At 44.7% G+C, this 9,097-nt stretch overlaps 1 non-coding gene and 1 pseudogene across 1 annotated transcript; both read right to left on the bottom strand.

Annotated features, from left to right (window-relative positions):
* Positions 1-2,127: 2,127 nt before the first annotated feature.
* Positions 2,128-4,983, bottom strand: LOC145065267 (25S ribosomal RNA; annotated as a pseudogene).
* A 2,333-nt stretch (positions 4,984-7,316) lies between these two features.
* On the bottom strand, positions 7,317-8,796 carry LOC145065260 (18S ribosomal RNA). Its single transcript, XR_013688402.1, has one exon. It is a non-coding gene; the product is annotated as an 18S ribosomal RNA (ribosomal RNA).
* Between the last annotated feature and the right edge of the window lie 301 nt (positions 8,797-9,097).

The raw sequence follows: 9,097 nt of genomic DNA, 5'->3' as shown, positions 1-9,097 counted from the left end.
CGAGGATAATTTATTAGTACCTTCTGTGTAAATTATCCTGCCTATCCCCAGTACCTTGGGATATCTAGAACAGGACCCTATCCCCAGTACCTCAGGATATATGGATGGGACTAACCATTCCGGAACTCATCTGTTAGCAACAGTGGGTGATGAACATCTACGGATGCCTACGGTTATTACTTATACTAGGAGTACCTTTACAGGGACTAACCCTTCCTTCCCCCTGCTGCTGCTACAGAGGACAATTGGACAATCTTCGGATGTTCATTAGGTTATATAGGTCGTGTTAACCCTAGTACCTTGGGATAACAGTTACATATGTTGTGTTAGTCCTAGTACCCAGTGACAACACTTACAGTAGTACATTTTCCTGTTTACTTTATTTTGTGATACTTTCACATAAACGATGAGTTAGACTAAGTACTTTAGTACTAAACAATTAAAGGAAAACTATCATTTTACTTACAAAACATTCGGGTCTTGGTAGAAGACTACATTGTCATAAACAAAACATTCGGGTCTTGGTAGAAGACTACATTGTCATAAACAAAACATTCGGGTCTTGGTAGAAGACTACATCTCAAACTGATAGGAAATAAGGGATTTTCTAGGGTTTTCATACGTACATCAACATTTTCATTTAACGATTTACATGGCCTTCATAACAGATTTTCACAAATAAGGCAATGACACTTATATACTTATGAACTCACCAGCTTTAAAGCTGATACTCTCTTTCAAAATAACTTGTATTCTCAGGTCATCAGTAGATAGGTACGGGGGCCAGGTTTTGAGAAGACAAAGCAGACAAGTCTCATCTCTTATTTTGATTCTATATTTTTGGTGTCTTACTTCCATGAAAGAACTCACATGTATTAAAACTTTACGTATAATGCAATGGATGATGTTGTTTCTTGTTTATTATATTACACTGTTGTGATACTGTACATGACGTCGTCCACCCCTGAACGTTTCCGCCGTTCGTGGTTTTGGGGTGTGACAGATGCACTCGATAAGTTGGGGTCAACATGGACTGTTAACCTTGATTGTTAACAAGGACTCTGAATAGGGTTTAACAAGTTTGACTTTAAAGGTATTTATGGTTTGTCGGGATTTTGACAAGTTAATCGCATGATGATTATAAGCTGTTGAATTGGAGCTACACGTTCGAACTTATTTGATTCAATCTTATCAGTTCAACATTCTTGAAAGGTGAGTCTCCTCGCCATACCAATAGGTCGAAGGCACCAAGGCCACCCTATTTTATGATATGTGGTATACTATTTGAAGTAGTGTTATGTGGCATGTTAGTTGGTTATGTGCTAGGAGGTATGCTAGTTGTATATGTGGTATGCTTGTATGGAAGACCATGGGAGAGGCCATGGCACTTGGATGTAAGACTATTTGGAGAGCCCATGCCTTTCCTATTAAATACCATTGGAGAGCCAATGGCACCCGGATGTAAGACCATGTGGAGAGCCCATGGCCTTCCTATTAAAGACCATGGGAGAGCCCATGGCACTTAGGTGTAAGACCAAGTGGGGAGCCCATGGGATCCTAGAGTAAGACCCTGGGGATGAGCCCATGGCATCCCTATATGTTGTATGCATGGTTTATATGGTTTGTGTAGCTTTTGTAGCTAATATGGATTATGTGATTATGTTGATTGTGTGGGGTGTTCTCTGGGGAACTCACTAAGCATTAGCTTACAGTTTGTTGATTTGTTTCAGGTAATTGTGAACCTAAGGGCAAAGGCAAGGCTTGATGTTTTGAATAAATGCTAATGTTATGAATTTTGAAAACAATGGTCAATGTTACTTCATATTTGATGAGAATGTTTGGTTAATTAAAAAAGAAAATTTTACTTGAAATTTTGGATTGTTACACTCTACGCCTAGGACACCAGAACATCGAACCATGAACGAAGAAAAGCATAAGATAAAATAGTGATTGTGAGGCCCCAATTATTGACTGGGGGGACACCAAAGGACTCTGCCCTTCCATCCCTTAGATAAATAGAGGGAGGGTAGAGCTTTTGGTTTTTCATGTTGTCAAAGAGTTGAACAATGGTTTTTTCATGTTGTTAAATAGGTGAACAATGAAAATTGATGGTGAGTGCCCGATCGAATTGATCGAGTCAGGTAGGAACAAGGTTCAAGTCTACAGGTCTGTTAGGATGCCATAGTTGTATACATCACTACACTTCCACTTGACACATATCGTAATGATAAACGACTCTTCTTACCGTGGCCTTCTCTTGAATTCTCAAAACTTCTATTTCGCCATCCCCACAAGGGTAGAGAACCTGTCACTGCCTCGGCTGTGCTACCGGAAGCTCTGGGGAAGTCGGAATAGGAGAGCACTCATCGTGGGGTGGGATTACTACATAGATGCTTTCAGCAATTATCTGCTCTGCACTTGGCTACCCGGCGTCTACCATGGGCACGATAACTAGTACCCCAGAGGTGCATCCTTCCCGATCCTCTCGTACTAGGGAAAGGTCTTCTCAATGCTCTAACGCCCACATTGGATATGGACCGAACTACCTAACGACGTTTTGAACCCAAATCACGTACCACTTTAATGACCGAACAACCCAATTATTGGAACATACTAAAGCCCCAGGTGACGAAGAGCTGACATCGAGGTGTCAAACCTTCCCGTCGATGTGATCACTTGGGGAAGATCACCCTATTATCCCTAGAGAAACTTTTGTCTATAGAGCGACGACCCATCCACTCCACCGTCGGATCACTAAGACTGACTTTTTTCCCTGCTCGACAGGTGGATCTTGCAATCAAGCTCCCATCTGACTTTGCACTCGAGGGCCAATCTCCGTCAGGCCCGAGGAAAACATTGCACACCTCCATTACATTTTGGGAGGCCTATGCCCCATAGAAACTGTCTACCTGAGACTGTCCCGTAGCCCTTACATTCTGACACAATGTTAGAATTCTAGCTCTTCCATAGTGGTATCTCATTGATGGCTCGGACCCCTCCCCCTTCCCCCGAAAGGAGGCCTTCTTCTCCTTTCACCTAAGCTATGCAGGAAAACCCCAAAGCTAATCACAGGGAATGGTGAAGCTTCATACGGTCTTTCTGTCTAGGTGCAGGTAGTCCACATCTTCACAGACATGTCTATTTCACCGAGTCTCTCTCCGAGACAGTGCCCAGATCGCTACGCCTTTCGAGGGGGTCGAAACTTACCCAACAAGGAATTTTGCTACCTTAGGACTGTTATAGTTACGCCCTCCGTTCACCAAGGATTTGGTCGTCGGCTCCCCTATCATCAAGTCACCAACTTCCTTGACCTTCCGACATTGGGTAGGCGTCAACCCCAATACATGGTCTTACAACTTTGCGGAGACCTATGTTCTTGGTAAACAGTCGCCCAGGCCTGGTCACTGCGACCCCTTTTTGAGGAGGCACCCCTTCTCCCGAAGTTATGGGGCTATTTTGTTGTGTTCCTTAGAGAGAGTTTTCTTGCACCCCTAGGTATTCTCTACCTACCCACCTGTGTTGTTTTTGGGTACAAGTACCCTTTTTTTGAAGGTCGTTCAAGCTTTACCTGGGAGTATGGCATCGGTTACTTCAGTGTCATAGCACCTGGTACTTGAACATTGGCTCGAGGCATTTTCTCTACCCTTCTTACCCTTAAAAAGCAGGGTCACCTTACATCCTTTAACTGATAACCATCTTTCATCTAACCTATCCTCTTCCGTCCCTCGAGACCAACAAGGGGTAGTACAAGAATATTCACCTGTTTTCCATCGACTAAGCCTTTCGGCCTGATCTTAGGCCCTGACTCACCCTCCATGGACGAACCTTGCAGAGGAACCCTTTGCTTTTCGGGGCATTGGATTCTCACCAATGTTTGTGTTACGCAAGCCGACATTATTGCTTCCTCTTTGTCCAATACCGCTTGCACGGGTGCTTCACTCTAAGGTGGAATGCTCCCTACCAATGTATTTTTACATCCCACAAGTTGGGCAAATCGCTTAGCCCCGTTCATCTTTGGCGCAAGAGCACTCGATCAGTAAGCTATTACACACTCTTTAAAGGGTGGTTGCTTCTAGGCAACCCTCTTGGCTATCTCTTCACCCTTACCTCCTTTATCACTGAGCGATCATTTAGGAGCCTTAGTTGGTGATCCGGGTTGTGTCCCTCTAGATGATGAAGCTTATCCCCCATCATCTCACTTGCCGACCTTGACCCCTGTTATTTTGAGGTAATATATATATAGTATTCAGAGTTTGCCTCGATTTTGTACCACTCTCACGGCCCACACCAAAATAGTGCTTTACCCTTAAATGTCCAGTAAAATGTTGCGCCTCTTCACCCCTAACCACAACTCATTCATTGATTCTTCAACATCAGTTGTTTGGAGCTCCACTTAGTTTCACCCAAGCTTAATCCAAGTCATGAATAGATCACCCATGTTCGGGTCCATAAAAAGTGATAATTGCTCTGTGAAGACTCTCTTTCGCTACGCCTCCAGTGGGTTTCCTTAAACATTCAACTTCCTATGAGTCTCCGGCTCATTCTTCAACAGGCATGCGGTTAGAGCCTCGGGCTCCTCCCATTGCCTGGGAGCTTACTGCTTCATGTTCTATTTAACTCCCCGATGGGGGTTTTTTCACCCTTCCCTCAGGGTACTACTTCGCTATCGGTCACTCAGGAGTATTTAACCTTGCAAGGTGGTCCTTTCTAATTCACAGGGGATTCCACGAGCCCCATCCTACTTGGTTCAGAGCATAAGCTAGTGATGCTTTCGGTTATTGGACTTTTTCCATCTAGGGTGCAACATTCTACTACTTCGCCTAGCAGCACGACGCTAGTATTGCTCTCCCACAACCCCGTTTTCATGGTTTAGGAAGCTCCCATTTCGCTCGCCGCTACTACAGGAATCGGTTTTGCTGTCTTTTCCTTTGGCTACTAAGATGTTTCAGTTCGCCAGGTTATCTCTTGCCTGCCCATGGATTCAGCAATAGTTTGAAAGGTTAACCTATTCGGGAATCTTCGGAATCGATGCTTATTTTCAACTCCCCGAAGCATTTCGTCGCTTACTACACCCTTCCTCGTCTCTGGGTGCTTAGGTATCCACTGTAAGACTTTCCTCGTTTGAACCTCACCCTTAATTTTAAGGCTATGCCATCCTGAGGTGCTGCTAAATTGATGGATCTTATCAACGTCCATGAATGATAAATCATAGATCGACTCACCAAATAGGAAAAATTGGGTGTTGTCATATAGCTTTGTATCGACTAAGTTCACGAGTTGGAGATAAGCGGACTCGAATTGCTGACATCCGCCGTAGGGTAATCCACCGCCTCTCAGGTCCCCCAACTGATTCTACCATACATTCCAATGATAGACAATAACTCCCCCCTAAACACAGCTTATAACTTTCGTTGTACTGTGCTCTACAAAGACAAACTCATCTCAAAAGGTGTTGAGTTGGAATCCCATTCTAACTAAGGATTCTTGTGGTTCTGAAGGATCTAGCTACAGGAAACCAAGAACTGAGAGCTTTCCCCCTTTTCCGCCGACTCTTTGTCTTAAGAATGTTGGTTTTAAGAATGAGTGATTGCCTTTCTCCGACCCTCCTGCCTAATCTAAAAGCAGACAACTAATGCATTCCAATTATTGAACATGCTTCTATGGTCATTCTGTGAACCCTGCATACCGAAGACATCCTTGGGGTAACTTGTAGTTCTTACGGGGCAGAGATGATGGGGTTAGTCCATGGATTTTCCTTCCTTTTGCCACATTTTGCTCAAAGCGTTGAAGGGAGATAGTGCATCAATTTGTTCGCCATAGCCAACTTGATCCTCTTCCTCGGGGATCCCCGATAAGGGAGCCCTAGGAGAGTCACCGACTCTAACTACCGTCCATGTATGCTTCATACTAGATCTGACTAACTGCCCATCCTACCTCCTTTATGTTCTTGAAGTTCTTGACATCCCATCTTTGTCTCAGTAGAGTCTTTTTAGTGGCATGTTTTGGTCCTCTTCCCCATTACTTAGAAAAAATGAGCCACCGGTTTAGGTACAAGATACTATCATTACCGCCTGGATAATTAAACATCCAACCCGTAATCGTAATGACCCAATTCCAAGAGCGGAGCTCTACCAACTGATTTATATCCCCGAGCCAAGTGGAGCATGCATGAAGGAGTCGGATGCTTCTTATATTCATTTCCTTGGCGTAGCTGAGCCATCCTGGACTTGAACTTGAGACCTCGCCTGTGAAGTAAATCATCGCAGCTACGGTCCAACCAATTGCGAGAGAATCAATAGATTCCTTTTCGGGAGCGATTCATCCTTCCCAAACATAGTATATAACTCTCTGTTGTACTACGCTTTCCAAGTGTGCATGTTCCCCCCTTCTTCCTTACCATGGAAAGCCTTTGTGAAATAACTCTGATGAGAAGAAAAAAGAAGGCGTTAACAAACCCTATTGGCCCAACCCTAGACATTCTAAGATCCTTTTTCGAACCTGCTCCCATTTCGAGTCAAGAGATAGATAAATAGACACATCCCATTGCATTGATCGAGGACGTTCGTAGTGACTGGGGGGATCGAAGACCAAGAAGTGAGTTATTTATACCAAGCAGTCTTCTTACGGCTAGATCCAATCTCCTGGTCCCTGTGGAAAGGAAAAAGAATTTCACGCTCTTCCTTTCGGTAAGGGAAGATTAGGGAAATCCTATTGATTTCAGCTTTCTCCAGACCTCGGGGAAAAGCATGAAAAAAAGGCTCTAATGGTATGATCCCTCCGTCACCCCATAATGAAAGGGGTGATCTCGTAGCTCTTGGTCTATGAAGATGCGTTGTTAGGTGCTCTATTTTATTTTCCCATTGAGGTCAAACCTAAACCTGTACTCGAGAGATATTTTTCCATACACTGATAAGGGATGTATGGATTCTCAAGAAGAGAAGAGCCATGGTGGTCCCCTACTGGACACAACGACACAATTATCAGGGGCACGCTCTACCCACTGAGCTAATATCCTGTCGTGTGATCCCCTCACTAGGGGCCCACTATGCCAAAAGTGAAAGAAGCCCTATCTCCCTCTCTCATTCCTTTTTTCGTCCCCATATTTCCACACAGGGGGCATGGAGACGTAAAAAGGGGGATCCTATCAACTTGTTCCGACCTGAGATAATAAGCTCATGAGCTTGGTCTTAATTCATTGTCGATAAACGAAAGAAGACTTCCATTTCCAAGTTTTACTCATATGTAGCTCCCTTCTTTTGGGTGTGAAGCAGTGTCAACCCAAAATACCCAACAAGCATTAGCTCTCCCTGAAAAAGAGGTGAGCCATTTGCACCTTCTAGTATGGCTACCTTGTTACGATTTCACTTTAGTGACTAGACCTGCTCTCAACATACCCCTTCTTGCGGTTAAGGTAACGACTTCGGTCATGGCCAACTCCCATAGTATGACGGGCGATGTGTACATAGCCCATGAACGGATTCACCACCGTATGGCTGACCGGCGATTACTAGCTATTTTGGCTTGATGCAGGCGAGTTGCAACCTGAAATCTGAAATAAGGATGGGTTTTTGGAGCTAGCTCACCCTCACGAGATCGCGACCCTTTGTACCTACCATTGTAGCATGTGTGTTACCCAAGGCATAATGGGAATGATGACTCAACGTCATCCTCACCTTCCTCCGACTTATCATCGACAGTTTGTTCAAGCTTCCAAACTCAATGATGGCAACTAAACACGAGAGTTGCGCCTATTGCGGGACTTAAACCAACACCTTATGGCACGAGCTGACGACATCCATGCACCACCTGTGTTCACGATCGAAAAGGCACCCCTCTTTTTCTAGAGGATTTGCGGTATGTCAAACCCTGGTAAGGTTCTTCGCTTTGCATCGAATTAAACCACATGCTCCAACGCTTGTGTGGGCCCCTGTCAATTCTTTTGAGATGCATTTTTGCGAACGTACTCCCTAGGAAGGATACTTAACGCATTAGCTACAGCACTACATGGGTCGATACGCACATCACCTAGTATCCATCGTTTATGGCTAGGACTACTGGGGTATCTAATTCCATTCGCTCTCCTAGCTTTCATCTCTCATTCTCAGTGTCAGCCCGGCAGAGTGATTTCACCATTGGTGTTCTTTTCGATCTCTACGCACTTCACCACTCCACCAGAAATTCCCTCTGCCCCTACCGTACCCCAGCTTGGTAGTTTTTACCGCCTGTCTAGAGTTGAGCCTTGGTATTTGACGGTAGACTTAAAAAGCCAACTACAAATGCTTTATGCCCAATCATTTCAGATAACACTTGCATCCTCTGTATTACCACGGCTTCTGACACAGAGTTAGCTAATGCTTATTCCCCAGATACCGTCATTGCTTCTTCTCCGGGAAAAAACGTTCATGACCCGTGGGCCTTCTACCTTTACGCGGAATTGCTCCGTCAGGATTTCACCCATTGCGGAATATTGCCCACTATTTCCTCCTGTAGGAGTTTGGGTCGTGTCTCAGTCCCAGTGTGGCTGATCATCCTCTTGGACTAGCTACTGATCATCTCCTTGGTAAGCTATTACCTCACCAACTAGCTAATCAGATGCGAGCCCCTCCTCGGGCGGATTCCTCCTTTTGCTCCTCAGCCTATGGGGTATTAGCAGTCATTTCCTGCAGTTGTTTACCTCCCAGGGGTAGGTTCTTACGCATTACTCACTCGTCCGCCACTGGAAACATCACTTCTCGTCTGACTTGGATGTGTTAAGCATGCCTGCAGCGTTCATCCTGAGCCAGGATCGAACTCTCCATGAGGTTCATAGTTGAATAACTTATAGCTTCCTTATTCGTAGACAAAGCGGATTCGAAATCATCTTTCATTCCAAGGCCTAACTTGTATCCATGTGCTTCATATTCACTCGAAGTTCGCTCCCAGACATATAGCCATCCCTGCCCCCTCACGTCAATCCCACGAGCGTCTTATCCATTCTCATTCAATCACGATGGGGCCACAAATCAAAATATTAAAGCTCACATTGGGTTTACGGATAATCAGGCTCGAACTGATGACTTCTACCACGTCAAGGTGACACTCTACCACTGAGTTATAT

Source organism: Lactuca serriola, chromosome 7 (genome assembly GCF_051521515.1).
Source record: "Lactuca serriola cultivar US96UC23 chromosome 7, Lser_US96UC23_V15, whole genome shotgun sequence".
Taxonomy (NCBI): domain Eukaryota; kingdom Viridiplantae; phylum Streptophyta; class Magnoliopsida; order Asterales; family Asteraceae; genus Lactuca; species Lactuca serriola.
The sequence above is the reverse complement of the archived record's forward strand: the minus strand, read 5'-3'. Positions and strand labels throughout refer to the sequence as shown.